The 23,699-nt window shown below is 52.8% G+C and overlaps 1 protein-coding gene and 1 long non-coding RNA gene across 6 annotated transcripts in view; one reads left to right on the forward strand and one right to left on the reverse strand.

The window, feature by feature from the left end:
- Positions 1-4,035, reverse strand: part of VWA5B1 (von Willebrand factor A domain containing 5B1) — a 50,987-nt gene extending 46,952 nt beyond the window's left edge. For all 4 annotated transcript variants that reach the window (XM_072828037.1, XM_072828038.1, XM_072828036.1 and 1 more), the window contains exon 1: positions 3,878-4,035. The gene's annotated coding sequence lies outside the window, so the exon portion shown is untranslated. The remainder of the gene's footprint in view (positions 1-3,877) is intronic.
- A 38-nt stretch (positions 4,036-4,073) lies between these two features.
- On the forward strand, positions 4,074-10,586 carry LOC140634288 (uncharacterized). 2 transcript variants are annotated; one of them, XR_012031801.1, is made up of 3 exons: positions 4,074-4,551; positions 7,945-9,231; positions 10,433-10,586. It is a non-coding gene; the product is annotated as an uncharacterized lncRNA (long non-coding RNA). The 2 variants fall into 2 exon arrangements; XR_012031802.1 differs by lacking the exon at positions 10,433-10,586 and adding an exon at positions 9,667-10,426.
- The last annotated feature ends 13,113 nt before the right edge of the window (positions 10,587-23,699 follow it).

The raw sequence follows: 23,699 nt of genomic DNA on the forward strand, positions 1-23,699 counted from the left end.
ACTCTAGGGTACAGTCCTCCTGACGGCTCCCCGCGTGCCTCCCAGGCCCCCCACACCTGGTCCTTCTCCCACTGAAGACGCCCTTCTAGCTCTTCTCCTGCCTTCACTCTTCTGCAGTGGCTGTTCCCATTCCCAGGAATGCTCTCCCTTCCACGTTCTCGGGGCTCGCTCCTTTGCTCCCTCAAGCCTTTGCTTCAAGGGCACTTGCTCATGGAGGCCAACCCTTTAAACTAGCAGCCTGTCCCCCCATCTTCACATGCAATCCCTTGTCCTACATTTTATTTACCTTTCCCTCAGCAAGCACCACTAACGTGATACTATAATATAAAATATGTACTATGTTTGCTGCTTATCCTCTGCTTCCCCTGCACGAGGGCAAGGATTTGGGGTCTGTTTTTCTCACTGGAATATCCCAAGGACCTTGAATAGAACTTGTACTAATGGTAGGTGGAGAATAAATATCTATTGAATGAATGAATCAATCAATCAATCAATACTTAATCTTAATGCGAGGCTGGTTACTTCTGGGTTCCTTATTCTCCTGGACGTGGGAGAGAGGTCCTCTGACCACCAGGCTCAGGGCACCTTCTCAGAGAAGATGTAATGAATCCCTTAGGCTCTCATCTTGGTATTTATGTCAGGACCCCAAATACACCCTTGCCAGCAGCATCAGGGTCCCACCACCTTTAACAGACCGTCATTCCACCAGGGATGCTGTGATTCTGTGTCCCCGAGCTGGCTTCTGGCCACCCCCCACCCTCCAGCCACCCGCTGTGCCTTCAGCTGCTACCATTCTGAAGCCAGAGAGCACCCTGTTTTCTGGGCCTCTCTGGGATTCTCTCTGAGTTCCCTGTCCTGCATCCCCTGCAGTTCTAGACAGGAAAGGGGGCTGCCTCTTGTCACCCTTCAGAGTCGGGAAGTGGGACATGTGCCTTCCATCTCAGCTGCTGCTCCAAGACCACCATTAAAAAAAAAATCTGCCTATAAAACCCGTTTTCCATGGTGGTGATCTGGGAGGACAGGCTGATGCCTTTTGACTCCGGGCACATCCCCATGTCCCGCCGTCGCTTGCCATTCCCAAGGTCCCGATTACACCCTTCTTGTAGCAAACACCTGGCACCCGGCTCCTATCTTCCTCGGCTCCCCGAGCCCTGCCATCAACCGGCTGATGTCAGCACCCGTAGCCGTGGTGCGCCCAACTCCCTGCCTCTCTGGAACCTTTGCTCCCGCCCCAGCCCACTTGCCACATCCACTCCCAACGCCCTGAGCTTGAGACGCCGCCCCTGAGCGCTCCATCTCCGAAACCACTCGCTCAGTCACGTAGGTCGCTCTAAAAGATCACCACCGCTCAGCACGTCCGAGCCCTCTTGCCTTGATTTCTCCTAAGCACTTGCCGCCATCTGGCATACTGTCCTGCTTATTAGTGGTCTGGTTGGACGTGTCTCCCCAGCTCTCCGGAGTGTCGTCCCCAACGAGGGCACGGGGGTTGTTGCAGCTTCTTCGCTGCTATACCCACTACAGAGGGAATAATGCCCGGGGATGGTGGATGCTCGATAACTATTTGGTTTTGAATGGGTGAAACGTCACTCCACGGGCTTTATACATCGAATTTGGCAACAGCCATCAGGGGTGGGTACTCTCGGGTATCCCTGTTTTATAGATGAGAACACGAAGCTCAGAGAGGTCAGGTGGACTGTCCAAGGTCACACAGCCAGGAGGCAACGGGGCTGGGAGCTGAGCCCAAGCAGCAGGAACACAGCTCCTGTACTTGCTTTGCCCTGTGGGCTGTGATGCCACCCGCTTGGCCTGTGCCCCAAGCTGTGACATTTCTGCCCGTGCGCTCTCCGGGGCCTCCTCTCCTCTCCATTCCCACCGCTGCTGCTTCCCTCCTCTGCCTTGGACCATCTCTGACCTGCTCCTTTGACTCCCAGACTGTGTCCTTTCCAGTTCGCTCTGTCATCTCAGACACGCACGCGCGGACACACGCACACACACAGGCACACAAACTCACACCAGCCTCCCTCTCCCCTGCGCGTGATGGCTCCTCATTGCTCTTGTCTGATGGGGCGGGTTAAACCCTCAGCATGGCATTCAGGGCTCATCCCCATTCGGTCCCCAGCTCTGTCCGGTGTCACCTCCTTGTACATTCTGTACATTCACTTCGTTCCAGACACCCTGACCTCCTCACTGTGCCCTGAACACACCAGGTTCATTCTCACCCTTCGGCTGCTTCCTACAACGAGGGTTGCCTTCTCTGCCTTACAAAGTCCTGTTCAACATTCAAGGCCCAGTTTCATTGTTGCCTCCTCTTTGAGGCCCTCTCCCACCCCCGACACCCCAGTGGATAAGCCACAGCCTCCTCAGAGGCTTCCACAGCCTCCGAGCACCTGTCACATCTGTCTTCCGGAAGTATCATAACTGCCCATAGGTGATGCTTGTCAGCCCCAAGTACTGTAAGAACGTGGGGGCATCTCCTTCTTCGCCTGTGTCCCGGATTCCTGCACGGGGCTCAGTTTGGAAGGGGGGCTCTAAATCGGGCCCCTCCCAGGTTCTAGTGCTTTAGAGCCATTGCTAATGTTCACACCCACCCTCACTTTATGGGTGGGAAAAACGAGGTGCAGAGGGGAAGTCTGGAAGCGTGTTGGTGGGTGGTCAGGCTGGGTGGGGTGGGAAGCAGCCTTCCGCCAGCCCACGCCTGTCCTTTCCCTTCTCCAGCTGCTTCCAGTCCATGGAGAGCACAGGAGACGCTGCTGGAGGAGGAAGGGGGAAGGGCAGGGAGCACCAGGAGGCTGGGGAGCATGGGCTTCATGACATGGGGCTGTGATGCCCTTCGAGCTGCTGCTGTGATCCTGAGCACCATGAGCTCAGCCAGCCCCTGTACGCCGCCACCACACCCCCCCCCCCCAATCGCTGGCCCCAGGGAAGCTTCTGGGCAGGTTGTGGTCTGGGCCTCAGTTGTCCTGGAACAGCCTGGGGTGCAGGCTTCATGGCTGAGAACCGACTGGGCCACCAGGAGCCTGCAGCAGGCAGTGTGACTTGGTTTAGTTGTGCTGTGGGGACACGTCCAGGGACAGGAGCCAGGAGAAGAGAGAGCGGGGACCCTGCTTGTCTTCCATCATCATGACAGGCTGTGGAATGCCTGCATTGAGGTCCTGGGGTCAAGGAGAGGAACCGCCCGCCTGCTTGTCAGAAAGGGATCAGAAAGGAGGAAGCTGGCTAGCAGCGGGCCCCACGATCTGCAGCATTGCCTGGGTTAGTTAGAGTCCTAGACGGCCACTTCCTGGTGGCCTTGGGCCAGTTACTCAACCGGGCTCTATCACATCTATATTGTGTGACCCTGAGCAAGTTACTTAACCTCTTTGTGCCTTAGCTTTCACATCTGTAAAATGGGACGGCGACAGTGCCCACTTCCTTAGAAACTAGATGGATAAAGGACAGAATGTCTGCAAGTGAGTGGGCGGGAAGCTAGTGGGTCCTGATGGAGCTGGGGGCTTCTCTTCCATGTCTTTTCTCATAGACCCTCCCTGCAAGGGCCCCTTCCTGGGCTGGGTGAGCTTGCACAGGTGCCAGGTCGGCACAGCTGGGAAGATCCTTGGGTCCCTGCCCAAGTGCCCACCGCAGTAAGCTCTCTGATTCTGACCTTGGGGCTGAAATGTGCCCTGTCCCCTCTCTTTCCCAGTTCACTTTCTGTCCCAGAGACAGCCTGGCAGCCTTCCTTTCCCCACCTGGAGACCTCTCTGCTTCTCCCTGGCCAGATGCCCCCACATTATGTCCACAAGGTCAGGGCCCCCCAGCCTGGTGGTCTCAGCCAGGCTGGGGCCAGACATAGACTCGGAGCCCACCAAGCAACCCTGGCCTTGCCACCCTGCCCACTCACCTTGGGCTACGGGTCTTCATCCTTTTCCCGGTCACCAAGCTGTCTAGAAAGCCCGTGCTTTCATGCCCCCACTGGGAGCTTGTCCTTCAAGAACCATCCCACACACAAACCAGCACCAACAGAGTCAATGGGTTTTTAGGCCTTGGCTGATTGTCCTAAGCTTCTAGAATTCTGGGGCTTTCACATTCTGGTCTCCTTCTCCACACCTCTCCCCTCAGGTCCACATCCATGCTTCTGAACCCCCACCCCTACCCCACCTCTGCCCACCAACCCATGCTCCAACCAGTCAACACCACTTGCTGTTCCTCTAAACAAGCCTGACTGTGTCCACTTCTCCTCTGATGTGACTGGCTCTGCCAGGAAGGCTGGCCCCACCCCACCCTTGTCCCCAGAGGAGTGCTCATCCATCCTTAAGTCCCAGTCCAAATGCCACCCCCTCCATGAAGTCTTCTTGGCATTATGACCACCCCCACCAGCACAGTCGGTGCACCTCCTCTCTCATCAGCCATGTGCTGTCCGCTCAGCAGATGTAGATGGAGCACCTCCCGTGGACCAGAACTGTGCTCGACCTGGACCACAGAGGCCAGCATGATGGACAAGGACTCTGCCCAGAGCCCTTGTGTCCCGTTCCTCACCCACCCCAGCGAGGAGACTGTCAGCTCCTGGTACTCGAGGCAAGGACTCTCTCCCCCGCTGCCTGGCCCACAGTCGGTGCTCACCGATGGCCTGAATGGATGATGGCATGTCCTCCATTTGTCCCATATTGAATGAGCGAGGGAATGAATGAGTAAATGAACAGGATGGAATGTATCAGGGAGTGGGAACAGGCCTTGGCTGTGGGCTCATTTAAAGCAGCAAATGGTGGGAGAAATCTCTTTCACCCCAGAGCCTGTAGGATTCCATCCCAGAGACAGATGTAGTCTTCTTTTGGCTTGGGGAGTTGGGGGACGGTCAGGACAGAAGATGCCCAGGCGTCTCAGTGCCTGGTGTGCCTGCACTGCCCAGAGAGACCTGGAGTCCAGCCAGGCCGGATGTCCAGGTCAGCCAGCCCTGCAGGTGGCTGAAGCCCAAGCCGCCCACGGCTCCAGAGGCTTCCAGCTGAGAGGCTGCGTCTGGGCCTGCTGCAGGAGGGAGACAGGCACAGCCGCATCAAAAACTGCTCGTTCTCCAGGCCCTCCATGGGGGCTGTCGGGTTTCTGGAGAGACCCTTCGTTATATGATACACCATTAAGAAGGTGTCGTGAATCCTTGGAAACGGCGCTGGTTGGCAGGTGCACAGTAGCTGCTCGCTTCCTGGGGACCCAGTGAGACCCAAGCATCGGGGTCTCTGCCCACTGAGGGTCTTTCAGAAATGAGCCAACACGTGGCTGGGAAAATTGGACTCCGTTTACACAAGTGCAGTTTCCCTCCAGCCTTCCAGGGCTGCCTGTGCAAAGGCGAGCTCCCTGAGCTGGGCCACCTTGTCCCCGCGGCCCCAGGAAAGGCCCTACACCTTGTCCGCGTCTCCCTGTGCGCTGAGGGGCTCGCAGGAGGATGGCGCCGGCCAAGGGCTGTTTTAGAATCTAACTCCGCTGTCTCCCCTCCTGCAGGCAGGCCTGTGCCTTCTAGCACTGCTCTCTCGCGCTGGGGGCTCCTCGGAAATTGAGGAGACACCCTCAATATGTACCGTGCCTTCCCCAGACGCTTGGAAGGGGTGGAGTGACAGGCTAGGAAGGAAGCTGCCTCCTGCTTCGGGAAACTGCCTTTCCACTTTCTTTCCAATTCTTTCTCACAGCAACTTCTTTGAAACTCAGTCTTGCCCTCTGTATAATGGGCCTGTAAAGTGGCAGTTTATCCTCCCCCGCCCCCACCAGCCCCGCCCTGCCCCGCCTGGGCTCTTATAAGGATTGCAAGTGAGACATGGCTTCTAGAAGGGTTACCCCAGGGCCTCGTCCACGTTGCCAATACTTTCATTTCCTTTCCTCTCTGGGATTTCTTCCTGGTCTTACTCTCCCACCAGTCAGGCTGCATCTGGGCAGCTGTGTTCTTGGGATTTCCCCATGGTGGCCATGGCCGCTCACAGCCCCCAGACCTGCCTTCTAGCCTCCCCCAGGGACCCCATTTCCCACAGCACCCAGCCTGGGTGTTGGCTGAAGAATAGACTCATTGCCTTAACTTCGTCTGAGGTCCCAGGTCAGTTGGCACCGCGCTGCGAGGCTACTCCCCCACACATGCTGTCCCCTCAGATGGTACAGACAGGTTGTGTGGGCCAAGGGCACTGGACAAAGAGACAAAGTCCCCAGGCCTGGATGCCAGCTCTGCCGCCCACTCCATAAGGGCCCCAGCCTGTGACCCTGCTGTCACACACATGGCCAACACCCACCGCTTGGGTCCTGCACACAGTGTTCCTGGGTCGCTGGCTTAGGGTCTGGCTTTGCCCACAAGCCCCGGGGGGTAGGGACCAAAGCTGCCTTGTTCCTTGTTATGTTCCTGAACACAAAGAACAGTGGCTGAAAGAGCTCTTCAAGAGTAACGACAGCCAGGAGTGCCTGGGTGGCTCAGCTGGCTAAGCCTCTGACTCTTGATGTTGGCTCAGGTCATGATCTCAGGGTCGTGAGACCCAGTCCTGCTTCAGGCTCTATGCTCAACACGGAGTCTGCTTGAGATTCTCTCTCTCTCTGCCCCTCTACCTGTCCTTTCTCTCTAAAAATAAATAAACAATTGAAATCTTAAAAAAAAAAAAGTACTAACAGCAAACGCATGTCAGGCCATATAATATCTGCCGGGTGTTATTCTCATTGCCTTTCACGCATTTGCTCTGGGAACCCTCAGGACAACCCTATGAAGGAGGCAGGCCTTATTAGCCCCGTTTTGCAGATGAAGAAACTGAGGCCCAGAGTGTTTGCATCCTTTGCTCCAGGTGATACACTCATAAGTGATGCAGTTGGGGCTTGGACTCTGGTTTCAGAGACTGGGCTGGTAACCTTAAAGCCTTATCTCTCCTGCCCTCAAACTTATTGCAGAACGAGTAAATGAACGGCCTGGTGGGGGTCACCTCTCAACCTTGACCAGGTCTTGGCATCTTTATCTAACAACATGAAGAGCTGGGCCTGGAGAGTTAATCCTCTCTCCCAAGTTGAAAGTCCAGAAGACAACGAGGGTTTCCAGCTGTTCCAAGGGAACAGAAGATGTGCATAGGTTCCCAATCTTAATGTTCTCATTTCAAGGGGGGGCCAGGAGTCTGACTTTTAGGCCATTTCCAGAGGCATCACTGAAGTTCCCTAGGGGATTTTCTCATTTAAGCCCCATAGAGACCTTATGAAGCAGATAACTTCACCTTATAGGAGAGGAAACCAAGGCCCAGCCCAGAGAGGTTAGAGAAATTTCAAGGTCACACAGCAAGCTGGTGTGTTAGGCACAGTTAGGATTTGAGCCCTAGCCGTCTAGCTCCAGGACGTGGGCTGTTAACTGTGTCCTTCTGCTGCCTCTTAGCCAGATCCGGGGGCCAAGGCCCCATCAATGACCCAAAAAGCCTGCTTGCTGTCATTCAGAGGCTGCCATCCCTGGCACCGACTGGGGCAAACATGCCAGGTTCCACACCGCACTGGCTCCCTGACTGATGTTCCTTCCCCTGTTCCAGCAGCCACGATGGATCCATACCACCATCTCCTCCTACAGAGTCGGAGCATTTGAAGCAACCCCCACTGGGAAATCATCTGAGCTAAGAGGCAAACAGAACATTGCGGACACACAGAGAGGCCTCCAAATGGGTCTCAGGGGTAACAGTGTAGGAGAAACTCGGAACAGGTTAGCCTGTCCCTTTATCCAGGGAGGGCTTCCATTGGTGAGAAGCTAGCTTAAGGTTAATGGGGAATGGGGGCAGGCAGTGGAAGGAGCTGGGCCCAGGATACAGAGTCCCCACCGCCAGCCAGGCTTAAGGAGAGAGGATTTAGAGGCTCCTGACACTTAACAACAAACTGTCACTGAATCAGGCACTGCGCTAAGCAGTTTATGTGGATTAGCGCACTGATTCCTCGTGAGCTTACAGTGCTTTTCTTTTCATTCATTCTTTCTTTTTCCTTCTGCAGATGATCTGCGTGGACATAAGAGAGGGGAAGAAACTGGCCCAAGGTCACAAAGCTGGTCAGTGATGGGTGTGGGACTGGAAGTCCGGCGGTCTCTTTCCTGTGCTTATGCATCTGCCGCTGTGCCACACAGTGTCTCATGTGCTCAGAAGCAAGACAAAAACCTCCTCTTAGAGGCCAAGATACAAAGGGGCTGGGGGTTTCAGCAACAGAGACAAGAAGACAACCAGCGGAGGACAAGAAGGTAGAGAGAGGAGGCCAGGAGCAAGGTTCTCCTCCCTGGTCAGCCAGCCTGAAGGTCAAGAGCTCAGGTTCTGGAGTCCCAACAGTTAGGTTGGAAGCCAGGCTCTGACTTGTACCTCTGAGTGACAAGGACAAGTCACTTCACCTCTCTGAGCCTCAGTTTTCTGATCTGTAAAAAGGGCACAGTAGCAGGCCTGCTTTGAGTGTTACCATGACACAGTAAGCGCTAAGCACCGTGCCTGGCCTGGAGTCAGTACTCCCCGCATCTGCACAGGTATATGCGACTCAGCTCGGGTGCTCAGGGGGTGACCTCAAGCCATGTGAACGAGAGAGGCTGGCTGGCTTCTGGAGGTGAGTGGGGAGCTTTGGCCTGTGTGAGGGAAGACTGGCTGAGTGGCAAAGCCATTCAGGGCCAGACCTCCCGACAGGCTCTTGAGGAGTCTCTTAGAAAAGACTTCAAGGTTCAAAGAATTGAAAATGATGGAAGTTAAAGTAGTGAGCAGATTCTAGTCTCTGACCAGGTGACACTTTCACATCTACCACTGTGCCATAAAAGTATGAATACTGAGCATCCGTGTCTCCTATGGAGTAATTTAAAAGATGCTTTCACATCTGTGAATTAATTGGAGCTCTATGAGTTGAGGCAAAATAAAAATTATTATACCCATTTTAAGGATGGGGGACTGAGGTTCAGAGGGGGAAAGGACACAGGAGATCTGGAGCTCCTACAGCAGAGTGTTCTCTATGCTATGGGCCAAAGGCCCATGTCCCCGCCAATCCATATGTGGAAACACTAGTCCCCACTGTGATGGTATTTGGAGATGGGGCCTTTGGGAGGTAATTAGATGTAGATGGAACCACGTAGGTGGAGCCCTATGATGATGTTAAGTGAAAAAAGGAAGAAGCCAGAGCTCTCTTTCTCCGCACAATGTGAGGACACAGCAAGAAGGTGCCCAGATGGCTGTAAACCAAGAAGAGGGTCCTCACCAAGAAGCTAACCATGCTGGCACCCTGATCTCAGACTTCTGGCCTCCAGAACTATGACAGGTAAATTGCTGTTTACACTACCTATGCGAGGTTTTTTTTTTGTTTTTTTTGTTTTGTTTTGTTTTTTTTGTTTTTTGTTTTTTTACAGCAGCCTGAGCTAAAGGCACTATAGACTCTCCAGATGCATTGCTAGGTTGGGTTGGAGGATGGCAGGAGGTGATTCCACTGGCCACAGGGTATTCAGTGGCCAGTGTTGGGAGCTAAGAGGCCCGAAGTGATTCAGTCCAAGATAATCCTTTCTCCTCCCCCATTTTCTGTTTGCATTGTCATAATGGCTATGATGCCCCTTGAAAAAGCCCACCTGTGTTCTTCACACTATTGGGCAGACCTTTCCAGTTCTCCTCTGGGCACTTGGTAGGCTGTCCCCTAGTAAGTATAGCTGTGTGTCTTCCTTTGGCCAATGAACTGAGTGAAAATGAGTTGTGTCACTTCTAGGAGGAAGCTTTCAAAGCTGATGTGTACTTGGCCATACCTTGTTCCCTGCCACTGTGATCATGGGGACTGTTGTCCACAAGGAGCTTCTGTTATCCTGGACCCAAGAGTGACTGTCTTTGTGATAACATGCATGACCCATTTTGGTTGTATAGCAGGAGCAAGAATGAAAACATTGCTGCTTTTTGGTGCAGCACCACCTAATCTAACTTGGCTAATAGAGCCGTAAATATGTGGATCTCTGAGCAAAGACACTGGTCTAGAGACAGAAACCACAATATTGGAAAAGGAGTAAGAGGTGGGGAAGGGGGACTTGGCCAGTGGGTCCACTAGAATATAAGCTCCATGAAGGGAGAGGTTTTTCTATGTTTCATTAATGATTGTACCCCTGTTGCTTAGAAGAGTATCTGGCAATTAGCAGGTGCCCATTAAATGAATAAATCATTGAACGACCTCCATATTTCCTCAATAATTGGACCAGAACAAGGCCACTTCAAGTGAATCCACTTAAGACAGGGACCATAATTTCACATGAAGTAGTGAGTGAAAAAAAAGTTTTCAACTGAGATTTTATTTTGAAAAGTAAAACTAAAAATATGAAAATGGAATTTTATATTGGACGAAAATAAGATTATAATTACGGCCATGTGCTAAACCTTTCAACAAACAACAAATCAAGTATGGATTGGGTTGGGGGAAGACAAATTTCTTGTGCAAAATCATATGCTAACATGATACGACATTTTTTCACTTTTTGTTTCACCATCAGTGTAATGATTCAAGTTTCCTATCATGAACTCATTGTTGCCAAGTTTCCCTTCTGTGGTTGCCTGGTCTACCTCTGCTGGATTCTCATTCATCTGTGACTTTTGTGTGGGATTAGAAGAGCCCTCCGATGTCCTCTTTGGTTGGCTTCATTAAATCCTACAACATTCACAAGATTTTGGTTTCATTCTGTGATCCTTCAGCATTGTATGTTCAGCTGCTGACACAGCCCCAAACTCAAAGAGAGCCTGATGGATATAGATATTAAGTGATGCACAGGGATGGATGCCGGCATCAAGCAAGGAGGGATGTTCGGGTGGGGATTACTTTTTAAGTGGTCAGTTCATTCATGTTCTTCTAATAGGGTGACTTTTTTTTTAAATCTACAACCTCACATCTGTGGGGTTTCAGATAATGATTACTGAGAACTCTTTATGGGATCTGAACAAGGAACAGGGGATATTGGCCAACCAGATGGACCCATCCCCTGTGCTCCAGTTGCTCTCACCCATGGTTCCTTTCTAGGCTGTGCTGAGAGCATCCATTCAGCTGCCTGTTCTGACCCTGCATTCTTCACTATCTCTGGAGTGGCATCCATGAAAGAACTATCTCGTGTCTGGGGCCCTACAATGTGAACCCCATGTAGTTGTAGGAAGAAGAAGAGCTTTGTACTAGGATCACCTGGAACTCCAGAACATTCACAGTGCATAATCTAGCAAATAGTTTCAAACTGATTGATTCCCCAGATCTCAGTGAGGATTCAAAAGGTGAAAATTTAACTCCTCAGGTTCATAAATTTGTCTTCCTGGGGTCACCATCTGACCAGCACTTCCTTGCTTCAGGACTGCTAGTAGCTTTGGTTGAAGCCCAACTTCTTTGTGTCAAATTCAGGCTCCCCGATGATCCACTTCGGGTGCCTCATCCCATGTTACTCCTCCCCTCTTAACCCTATGTTCCTGGCAAAGCAGCATGTTTGTTCCACCCTAGGCCCCCGTGAACACCCAACTCCCAACCTCCTTGTCCTCTGGGCCCTTTCAAGTTTCACCTCCTCCCTGAAGTATTTCTTGATTCCTTTATCTGGTGTGAGGCTCCCTCCCCTGAACCTCCCCAGCCATATCCTGCTGTAATCACCCTCTCCATGATGGTTCTAATATCTCCACAGGGGTGACACAGAAGCCCTCCTCATTCTGCTTCTGTCCTGGCACTGGGCCCATAGCACACGCTCAGGAGCATCCCTTGCTTCATTTTTGGTGCAATGGCTCTGCTGTTCACTAGGTGACCTTAAACCTAGCTCTTGGAGGTCTCCAAGACTCAGTTTCATCAGCTATAATATGGGGATTAAATAAAATACCAGGGGTAAGGTCCCTGGCAAGGGAACAACACAAGGCAGAGAAGACATGAGGTATGGGTACCTCCCTCCATCTGCCCCTTCTCTGTCTCTTTTGCAGACTCATTCCTCTGTGAGGCTTGGAGGAGAACATTCCTCAAGGGTTCACCTCAGAACTTCTTACCTCTGTCCTAAAGTGGTTGATGCCTGCCCTGCTCCAGTGTATGAGCAGCTGACTCACACGTGTGTCTCTCCAGCTTGGCCCCACCCCCACACCCCATCCCTGAGAAACCCCTTTGCATTCTCCTCTTGGCTAGCTCAAGGAGGCCTCAAGTCCAAGTGTTCTTATCCTGGGCATTATTTTACATAATCTTGGCTGGTTGATTAAAGTTCGTCTCCATTGTGGAGACTGCAAGCTGTGGACGATGGGGACCCAACACTCTGCACAGAACCTGGCATAAAGTTGGCATCTAGTGCCCGAATGATTGTTATACTTTTCCCTCTTTCCACCCTAGCTTGTCTGTTAATTCAAACTGACCTACCTGATGCCTGTTGACAAAGATCTCCTGCCCCTCCTAACCTGTACTCACACCTCCCGTCTGAATGAAACCTTCCCTGATCCTCTGTGTCCAGCCATTTGCCCACATCCCCCCCACCCCATTGTTGTTTCTAAGTCCTGACTCCAACACCTTCTCCAGAAAGCCTTCTTAGACTCACACTGAATGCACCTGCTCCCAACCTCTTCTTCCAGAGGGCCTTATGTATCAGCCATGCTGCTGGGTGAGTGCCCCCTCAAGAGCACTGATCGGGGTTTTCATGGTGGAGTGCCCAGTGGTCACATTCTCTTAAAGGATGTTAAATGGGATGCCAGAATTTGTTCATCCCTGGTGACCTAGAGCCACCCTCTGTGCCCTAATCACACTGGGCTGTCCTTAATGCCTGCAGGGAAGTCTGTTGATTTCTTGCTTATGGTGATCCTCTCCTTGGCATTGCCAAACTGGGGACACCAGTGAGACCATGAGAAATCTAGGTTGGCTTGGCCTTTGGTTACCCTGGCCATGTAGGTGGAGCAACTCAGCCAGAATGTGCTAGCAGGAATGCACTGACCCAGTATAAAGGACAGCTTGAACCCTGAGGTCAGGGTCCTGGAGGAATGGCTAAGCTGGAGCCCCTGGGTGGGATTCTACTGTCCTCATTCCTCCAGGGCTGACTCCTTTCCCTGTGGAGCCAGACCCCTGCAGAACCATAGTCAGCATCATTTGTTGATGAAGGAGAGGCCAGAGGACCAGTGCAGTGCCCACTGAGAGTGGCGTACAGTGAGGGACACCAGCAGGCACAGAGGGTTGCTTCTTCCCTCTGGCTCAGGATGACTTTGCTAACAGCACATTCCACCAGGCAAACCAATGGCTGGTGACTAGAATCTCTACCGAGAGCTTATTCTGGCCTGGTTTGAGGATTAGTCCTCACACTATTTTCTGCAAGGCCACAGACCCCTCATTACTTACCCCCCAGGTTAGGAACCTTGGCCTGTCTCATGTCCAAAAAGCAGTGGGGTCTGCAGTCCACTCATCAGAACACCCACTCATCTCCCCTTTGGCCCTGGGTCACCAACTGTGTGGGGTTGGATGGAAAGCAGCACTTCTCCTGCAGGAGGACGCTAACAAAACTGGGTGATGAGGGGACTGCATGCAGGTACCACATCAGGCCTCAGGGATCCTGCCCAGCAGCCTCTGCGTCAGGTTCAACCCACGATTGTACATGTGCATGTATGTGTGCGCACACACATGTGCCCCTACACTCTTAAATCCCTGCAGGCACAGGGCACCCCACACAAGTACCCCTAAACACGTGAACATTTATACATGTGCCACTGCCCCCACCCCCTCCCCTTACCAACTTATGGAGCTCACTCCATACATATCTCTGGCCTCCAGGGACACATATGCCCCATACGCTCCCACACATCCTGTACACCACATATGCACTTGCTCAGCGTCCCCCAAACCCAGCTAACCAAGGGAACCTCCACGCTCTCTGCTTCCCATCCTGTGCAGGAGGGTGAGCGTTCAGCCAGTGCCCTCTGAGCCTCTGCCCAGTTCCCTGGGACCTGCCTGGGTTCAGACAAATGAACCCAGAGATCAGGGTCCTATGCCAGTAGAGGAGAAGAGGAAGAAAGCTCTGCTTCCTCTGAAGACTTCTAGAAAGACAGAGAGAGAGAAAGAAAGAAAGAAGGAAAGAAAGAAAGAAAGAAAGAGAAAAAAAGAAGAAAGAGAGAGAAAGAGAAGAAAGAAAGAAAGAAAAAAAGAAAGAAAGAAAAGGAAGGAAGGAAGGAAGGAAGGAAGGAAGGAAGGAAGGGGAAAGAGGAGTAGGAGCAGAGACACAGGAAGGTGCCTGTTGCGCCTGGAGGGGAAGGGGAGGGGAAGATTCTGGCCTCCACCCCACCAGGCTTCCACCAAGCCTCCTGTGCTGCGCGGGTGGTGCGGAGGAAGCGTCGCGTCGGACAGACCTGTTGGGGCTGCAGATGTAACGCCAGGGCTTCCAGCGGCGCTTGACGTGCTAGCGGACACCACAGCCGCACTCGGGCCAAGTCCCCCGCACCCGCCTACCTCCCAGGACCCCTTCTTCGTCCTGGAGCCCTGCTTACCTGGCAGGAGACGGGGGACATGTGTGGCACTCAGCCGGTGGCTTTGGGGACTGTCACACGCCAGGCACCTGGAGGGCAGCCGGCACGAGCCAGGCAGCCAAGGATGGACCGCTTGCAGAGCCTCCTGGCAGCCCCGGGGCTCCAGAGGACAGACAAGAGATGATGGGGACCCGGAGATGATGGAAACAGGTGGCTGGGATGGGAGGTAGGAGGGAGGCCGAGACAGGGAAGAGAAGGAGATGCGGAGAGAATCACACACAGAAGAGAGAAAACAGAGAGAGCTCCAGAGAGAGAGAGAGAGAGCGAGAGGGAGGGAGTGAGGGAGAGAGAGAGAGAGAGAGAGAGGATGTGAGAGAGAGAGGATGTGAGAGAGTGAGTGAGAGAGAGTGAGTGAGAGAGAGAGAGGGAGGGAGGGAGGGAGGGTGGATTCCAGCAGCAACATGTGGTCGTGTTCCCTCTCACTTCTAAAGCTGGAACATCCTGAGCCCCATCTTCTTCTGACCCCCTCCCCTAGTGCAAACACATCCCGATGCACACAAGCACACGTACTTGCATCTCCAGCGGCACCCAGGGGCACCTGAATTCCTCATATGTGCACCCACACGCACGCCCTGACGCCCACACACTCAAGACAGCCCAGCAGCCAGCCCCTCATCCTCCCAGGAGCTGGACCAGCCCTTACCTGCCCCAGAAGCAACACGTGTCTGGGCAAGTGGTCTCTTTGTCCACAGCCCCGGAGGCTGCCTCCCTGCACCCAGAGTTGCTGGAGGGGGTGCCCAGGGCTAGGCTCCGGTGCCCAAGCCCAGTGCCCGCAGCCCTGGCAGCTGGCTTGATGGATGCCCACATGGCGAGAGCTGTTTAGGTGGCCTGCAGGAAGCAGAGCCATCTGTTTTGTCAGAGCGTAACCATGACAATCACCCCTTGCGCACACCGCTGGTGCTGCTCCCCCCTCACCCCTTCCCTCCCCCTCCTCTGGAGCACTGGAGGAAGCAGGAGGCCACTTAGCAGTCTCTGCTAATTCCTGCTGGGACTGATGGGAAGGGCCTGGCCAGTGATAACAGGCTTGAGGGCAGCCCCTCCTTAAGGGAATGGGGCTGCCTCCGGGCCCTTCAGCACTGTGCTGTCCCCTCTCCCTGGGACCAGAGCAGAGCTGGCTCCCTGTCCTCTCAGAAAGTCCAAGCTGTAGGTCCATCAGGGAATGTTCCCTCCAACTTATCCCCTGAACCATGATGCACACAAGGCTCTAGTGACTGTGGTCATGGGCAGGTTCTCTGCCAAGACCTTTGGCCATGCCTGTCCAGCCTTAGAGCCCCGAGCCATCACTTCCTGCCCTTGGTCATGCAAAGCCACAAGGGAAATTGCTAGGCTTTTAGGTGCAACTCCAGGAGGCATCAGATTAGAGGTCCAGCCTCTGGGGTATAAAGTTGGGCCACCCAGAGAACCAGAGGCCTATGGTATCGGAGACAGGTAGATCTGGAAGCAAGAGGTCTTCCAGGGGGGTCTGCGAAACCTAACTTGGCGTTGAGAGTTAAGGATTCGGGGCTGAGGAGGTGGGTGCCCCCGGAGAACAGAACGGAGCCAACAGTCCTACCCGTGCACCTCTCACTCAGCCCTCCTGCAACCCTGAGAAGCGGGGCTTAATCCCGACGTGATGAAGACACAGCAGTTCAGGAGGTGAGTGACCTGCCCGAGGACACATGGTAGGAGGTGATGAGGATGGATTCAAACTCATGCCTGTCGCATTCTGACGCCTAGGAACTTTCCACTACACCTCGCTGGACTTTTCAAGCAGTCCCCGCGTGCCAGGCGCCACACGTGAGGCCTGGGAGGAGGGCATGCTCGCTGGGAAGTAGATGTGACGTCCCTTCTCATTTCAAAAACAAACCCAGAGAGGTGAAGTAACTTGCTCGAGGCCACATGGCAAGTGGGAGAGCCAAAATTCAAGTCCAAGTCTGAGTCGGTCTCTCCACCCTGCCTTCGTTCACCACGCACTTCGGGTGGCATCCAGGGCAGAAGGCTTATCCCTTTTCTGGACTCTCTGCCTAAGGAGGGTCAGTCTGAGGGTGGGACAGGGACAGTGGGCAGATGCAGTGAGGTGAGGGAGGTGTGAAAGAAGCAGAGATGTCACCTGGGGTCCAAGGCATGTGATCTCAGTCAGAAGCCTGAGAAGGGACAGTTTCACCATTAGAGAGTCACATCTTAGGATTCCCCAGAGCTCGAAGTTCCCCCAGACCTTCATGAAGTGTCCTTCTGAAACCCCAGGTCTTTCCCATCACTGCAGGTGTCAGCCAGCTGAAAGAGAGTCCCTAGAAGGAGAATTTTGGAGACTGGTCTAGAGGGAGGGATCTGGAGGGTGCTGGGCAGGGGGAATGGAAGGGTGGAGAGGGACGGGGGCTAGTCCGAGCAGAAGAATACCTGTGACTTGGTTGTTCAGCCTGGATGGCCTCTGAATGCCAGCTGGGGTGTCATAGCACAGATGACAGTAGAAGAAGTTTGGGGAGTGCGGCGCCACCTTTATCACTTGGGGGATGAACCCAGATACAAGGAGGAATCCACTTCAGCTCAGTGGTTCACCCACAGGGAGGGGAGCTTTGGGTCCGGTGCTAGGAGGGGGTGTGAGGAGTGAGGCGTGGATTCCAGGAACCTGGCCAGTGGGAAGAAGCACAAGGGTTTCCAGCCAACTTTCCTTCCACTCCACCGTCCCCTAAAGCCTTTTGTCCCCAACACTGTCTTAGCGAATGCTCGAATGCTCGTGAACACCCAGGCAGCAGGTGGCATCAGCCCTGCTTTGCAGGGGTGGGGGGCCGAGGCTGAGAGGTGCCAGGAGCCACTTTCCCCTGCAGGTAACTCACTGGGACTTCAGGGGCACAACTATTAGAATTCCCAGCCTTCCCCAAAGCCCAGTTCTCAGGCCCCATGGAGCTCAAGATCTCTGCCTCCTGTTCAGGCCACTTCCAGAGTCATCCTTTCTATTCAGCCGTCCCATGTCTGGAGTTTGCATTTGAGGACCAAATTCTTGGGGATTCAAAGTCAGCCTGGGTCGTGGGGATAAGGCCATATGGAGAAACGTGGGGGTGGCAGGAGACAGAGGAGCTGAGGCCAGGACTGGGTGGGGAGAGATGCCCGCCAGCCGGGAGATGTTTCCCAGAGCTGCCTTTGCTCGAAGCCCCGAGACTTCCTTCCTCGTTGTCTCGGGTTCCCAGGGTTGCTGTGACAAATGACCTCAAACTGAGCAACTGAAAAGAACAGGCATTTATTCTCTCACAGTTCTGGAGGCCAGACATCCAAAATCAAGTGTCCACAGGTTCTTGCTCCCTCTGAGGGTTTAGGGACGCAGCCTTCCCTGCTGCTTGCACCCTGCCTGGGTGGCTCCTGGTGATCCTCCGCCTCTCGGCCTTGCTCTGCTTGCAGCTGGTGGCTGGACCCTGTGTCTGTGTCACACAGCCCCACACAGGTGTGTCTCTGTGTCTTGGTGTGTCTGTCTCCAAACACCCCTCTCCTTTCTCTTATACAATCACCCGCCACTGATTAGGGCCCATTCTCATCACCTGATTACACTGCAAAGACCTTATCCCAAAGAAGGTCACACACCAGGGGCTAGGACTTGGACAGATCTTTTCAGGGGACACAATTCAACCCAGAAAAGACATTCAGAAGGTAATAGAGAAAGATGTGGGATGGACATGACTCCAAGAGGGCAGTGCTCTGGATTTCTAGAAATTAGGAGAAGAGAAGAAAGCAAGTGGCAGTATAATAAGATAGTTAAATGTGCACTCGGGTACTGGACTGCCTGGGTTCAAGCCCTGACTCTCTTATTTCCTGGCTGTGTGCCTTTGGGGAAATCACTTAACCTCTCTGAGCCTCAGTGTGTCCCCTCTGTAAAATGGGGGTACTCGAAGTGTTATTATGATAATTAAATGAGTTAACATTTGCAAAGCCCCTAAGATGGTATGGCGCTTAGTAAGCATCACATGACTGTCAAAATAAGCATTAAGTGATCTGCAGACCACTGTTGCTGTTTCATAGGTGTGAAAACTCAGACCCAGAAAGGGGAGATGATATTTTCTAGGTCACCCAGTTGGGCCAGCTAGGGTGCAGGGTTGCCCACGGGGTAGATTAAATCTCTTTCCCATATCTTGAGCAGTTGGAGAAATCAGGGGGATGGTCCAGCGGGGTGACAAGAGAGGAAAAGGTGGTGTAGAAGGGAAGAGGGGACCCCAGTGAGGACCGAAACAGTAGGTTCCTCATGTCCCCAAACACACACCTCTTTTCCCACCCAGCCCTCTGTTTGCAGAATTGGAAGCAGTCAGGCAACTGTTTCTGCCCACACGGAGGAAAACAAGCCTCCGGAGTGTGTAATCAACACAGTCTGGGTGAGAAGGGAAAGCTAGTCCTCCAATGACAATCAGGGAAGGTCTGGCTGGGGTAACAAGCAGCGGGTTGGCTCTTTCCCCAGAACACCCTGGGCCTGGTGGCCAGGCTGGGCACACAGTGCGTGTTAGAGTGCCCCTGTCTCAGGCCTAATTCCTGAGGGGGCTGGATGCAGCTGTGAATGGCTGTGGGGTGCAAAGGGGACCAGGTCCCAGCTTCGGAGGCCATGGGCTCACAGATGCCACAACCTCGGCAATAGACTCATGACCTCCCTTTTCTTTACCTCCCCTCGACAACAGACCCCCCCCCTTTTCTTTACCTCCCCTCCCAGCCCCGCATCTGCTGCAGGAAATAGTGAAATCATCTGCGGTCGTCATATCCATGCTCTGTGCCCTGTCACTTGGCAGCTGTTTCTCTAAAAAGGTGGACAGAGCCCCCACCCCTTCACCTTGGCTTCGGGGCCCCATGACAACCAATGGGATGCTGAAGGGCATGACGTCACTAAAGGCTTGCAAAGTCGCTCGCCTGATGGCGCTTGTTTTCTTGTGCCTCTGTCCTCGTTGCCATGAGAAGAACATGCCCAGATTGATGCACTGGTGCCATGAGGAGGATGAGGAGCACACAGAACAGGACCAAGCCCCACCCCAGTCAAGCCCGGGCGAGATCGGGCCAACTCTTAGCTGATCTAGAATAAATGCTTGTTGTGGTCAGTCACAGGAATTGGTATGGGTTGGTTAGTGGCTTTTTCTGACCATAACTAAAGGATAAGCTACTTCTTGTAGATTTAGGCTTCCTGATTGCCTTGTGAGCACAGGTCCCCTCTCCACCCCCTGCCTCAATTCCAGCCTGCTAATGGTTTCCTAGCCTCATGCTGCAGCCAGATCTCTGTAATATCTGATGATGCTGATGCTTACGTATTTCCCCTTTCTCAGCCTAGCCTGAAACTTTTCAGTGTCCCTCTATGGCTTTCAGTAAAAAGTCCCCTTCTTAGCTTAGCATTCAAGACCCTTTATGATATTGCCCCTGCCCTCTCTCTGGCCCTGCTCCTGCCCCATCCCCCACCACGTAGAACTACTTGTGGTTCCTTGCACGTTGGGTTATTTCAAACTCTAGGGTTGAACCAACCATGTTAATCCCTTCATTGCGAAGACACCTTCCCTGTGTCTGTTTAGCTGTCTTCCACTTGTCCCACAGGGCTGAAGCAACAGGTCCTTAAGGAAGCTCACCCTCCCAGCTAGACCACCTGACCAAGGAGCTGTAGTATCCTGTGCTTAGTGCACACCCCAGCGTACAGGAGGTGCTCAACTAATACCATGCTGGATGAACAAGTGAATGAGGGCATGAACTAACGAGCCTCTCTCAAGGGCAGTCTCGTGTTGACATACCTATATTCACAGCATCGAATGCTGACCCCGATGCATATGGGGCTGCATGAATATTTGTTGAATAAGTGAATGAATGAACATGACCGCATCACCTCAGCATTCCAAAGAGTCACAGCAAGCTCTCCTCCCCGTGCCCCTCCCCAGAGAAGGTGGCAGTGGTGGTGGTAGTGGGAGGGGCTTGGCATTGAGCATAGTTGGGATGAAGGTGGGAGGGCCTTCAGGGGCAGGGGCAGTGGAGGCCATCTGCTCTGAGGCCAGGCAAGAGAAGTTGCATTGTCTGTAGAGAGTTAAACGCCTTCAGATAGACTGTAACCAGTCTGCTGTGTTTTATCACCATGCAGTGCTGGGCTCAAACAATGGCAGTGATCAAATGGTCCTTCCCCCTGGGCAGACAACTCCTGCCTCTCTGCCTTGACGTCTTGTTACAGAGAGGACATCTTCCCTCTGTCGCTGATGCTCACCACCCCCACGAGAACCTACCCTCCACCCCCCGAGAACATCCTTGGAGTGATAGGCAGCTTAGTCTCTGGGGAGAGGGACACTGGCAACCTCAGAGAGCCCAGCCTGGGTTATGAAGGCTTCTGCCATTCAGGTTACCTGCCAGGAAGCTCCTGGCAGGGCCATGGGGCACATGGCTAGATGGTGGCAAAGGCAGGGTTTGCACCCAAGTCTGTGTGCATCCAGAGCTTATCATCTTTACCCCTTCCAAGTCCAATCTCCAGCTAGTCCTCAAACTTGGTCCCCTCCTGCCCGCTGCTGACACCCTCGGGCTCTGGCTGAAGACAGGACCAGTCAGCCTAGAAGCTGCCCTCATCACCTTTGGCAGCATAAGCCTCAGAAAAGAGATCAGCCCTGGCCTCAGGGGCCAGTCTTCACCCAGCCATCCAGTGCTTACCTGCATAATGATACCTGACACAATCTCCTGGGGATTGAACCCTTGAGTTGGAAGACTGGCTGTGAGTCTGGTCCTATCCCTTGCTATTTGTGGGGACCACTTCCCCTTTCTGATACTTGATTCTCTTATCTCCTAAGTGGGGCTGGGAATTCCTATCTCCCCCTGGTGAATGGCAACCCCATCCATCCTGCTGTGCAGCCAGCTACTGGATGTTCTCTCCGGTTCTGCTGCCACCACCATTCCAAATCCCCCTCAGCTCCCTCCAGGGTGACTGCCATAGCCTCAGGGCCTTGCTTCCCCCTCAGGCATCTCTAGTCCATGCTCCATGCAGCTGCCAGAGTGAACTTTGCAGAGCATCAAACCCAATCTCGTGCCACCCTGATTAAGTCACCAGACACTTCCCATTACTCTCAGGATAAAGACACAAGTCCTCTGCACCTCAGCCAACAAGGACCGCCTGCAGATCTAGTCCCTGCTGACTTCATCCACTTCATTTCCACTCTGCACCATCCAGAGGCACTGTATTCCCCGCAGACCCTCATGGTCTCTGGGCCTTCTGACTCAGAGCTGCTCCCTTTCTCTAGAGTGTTCTTCTCTCCTCTCTTAACGAACATCTCTACTTCATCAGGTGTCAGCTTAAGGATCCTTGTAGGATGCTCAAGTTCAAATTCCCTAATCCAGGCTCTCCTTGTCCTGAATCCCCTATACTTTGTAGACGTTATGGCACTTGTCACAACTGCAACTGAACATCTCACCATGGGGTCACTTGATGCATGTCTTTCTCCCCTACTACAGTGATGGCTCCAGGAAGGCTAATACCTCATCTCCTCTGGCAACTGTATATGCCATATCCAACATCATGGTGTCTGGCACAGGGTAGGCACTCAGTAAATATTTTTTTGAAGAGCTGAAGAAGTGAAATGAAATGAAAAACCTTTTTGAAGAGCTGAAGAAGTGAAATGAAATGAAAAACCTTTATAAAAAATATACAGAACGTAAAGACTGCTAACTCTGGGAAACGAACTAGGGGTGGTAGAAGGGGAGGAGGGCAGGGGGTGGGAGTGAATGGGTGACGGGCACTGGGGGTTATTCTGTATGTTAGTAAATTGAACACCAATAAAAAATAAATTAAAAAAATATAAATCCTAGGAATCTACTTGGAATTATTAGTATATCCACTATACAGATGAGGAAACTGGTGATCACAAGGGTGAAAATACTTACCTGAGTCTCCTGGCTTAGTGGGATGGCCAGGGCTGGAACCCAGACATAGCTGCTGGCACACGGAGAGGCTCAGTCCCTGCTTGCTGAGCGGAAGTGTGTTCTTCCTCCACCTCTGAGGCATGTCCCCTGCACCCTACCGCCTCTCCAGAAGGTGGGCTGCCTGGAGTTTGCGGATGGCTGCTGGCGGAGGTCAATGCTGGCAGGAGACAGCTGCTCTACCATCAGGTACTTGTTTCTTATTCATGCTCTGTTACCGTACGTGGGGCCTTGGTACAAACAAACAGGCAGCGACAGCTCCTGGCTTCAAAGCCATCCTGGGGGCAGGAACACAGTTGCGCCTGACCAGGGGTCCAGGGCAGCTCAGTGCCACAGGGACAGGCAGGTGCTGGGACAGATGCAGGCGGCTCGGAACAGGTGGCTGCTCAACAGCAATCAGAAGGAGGCAAGGAGGGATGCTCAGGGACAAAGAAGAGCTGAATTTCTGAAACTATCAATCTTGTGCCACTCTCCTCCTCCTCCTCCTCCTCCTCTTCTTCTTCTTCTTCTTCTTCTTCTTTTAAACATAGAAGCGTCGCGAAGAAGGAGAAGAGGAGAACAAAGGAGCATAAATTCTTTCAAGTGTGGACTGGAGCAATTCCATATGTTTCTTGTCCTCTTGCTTTTTTTCTGGGAGAAGAGGAGAATGCATTTGGAGTCCCTGCAATCTGCAGGCCAGTCTGAGATACTTTGCACATTGAGGACCTACATGAACCTGGCACTGTGCCAGATGCTTTCAGGCGCCGCACACACACACGCACACACACACACAGAGACACCCTTTCACGTAATTCTTTGGGAAGCTTTTTCTGTTGTTGTTTGGTTTGTTTCTTTTTTTTTTTTAATTTATTTTTTATTGGTGTTCAATTTACTAACATACAGAATAACACCCAGTGCCCGTCACCCATTCACTCCCACCCCCCGCCCTTCTCCCCTTCTACCACCCCTAGTTCGTTTCCCAGAGTTAGGAGTCTTTACGTTCTGTCTCCCTTTCTGATATTTCCCACACATTTCTTCTCCCTTCCCTTATATTCCCTTTCACTATTATTTATATTCCCCAAATGAATGAGAACATATAATGTTTGTCCTTCTCCGACTGACTTACTTCACTCAGCATAATACCCTCCAGTTCCATCCACGTTGAAGCAAATGGTGGGTATTTGTCATTTCTAATAGCTGAGTAATATTCCATTGTATACATAAACCACATCTTCTTTATCCATTCATCTTTCGTTGGACACCGAGGCTCCTTCCACAGTTTGGCTATCGTGGCCATTGCTGCTATAAACATCGGGGTGCAGGTGTCCCGGCGTTTCATTGCATTTGTATCTTTGGGGTAAATCCCCAACAGTGCAATTGCTGGGTCGTAGGAGTACTTCCAAATTCGTT

Source organism: Canis lupus, chromosome 5, assembly GCF_048164855.1.
Source record: "Canis lupus baileyi chromosome 5, mCanLup2.hap1, whole genome shotgun sequence".
NCBI lineage: Eukaryota > Metazoa > Chordata > Mammalia > Carnivora > Canidae > Canis > Canis lupus.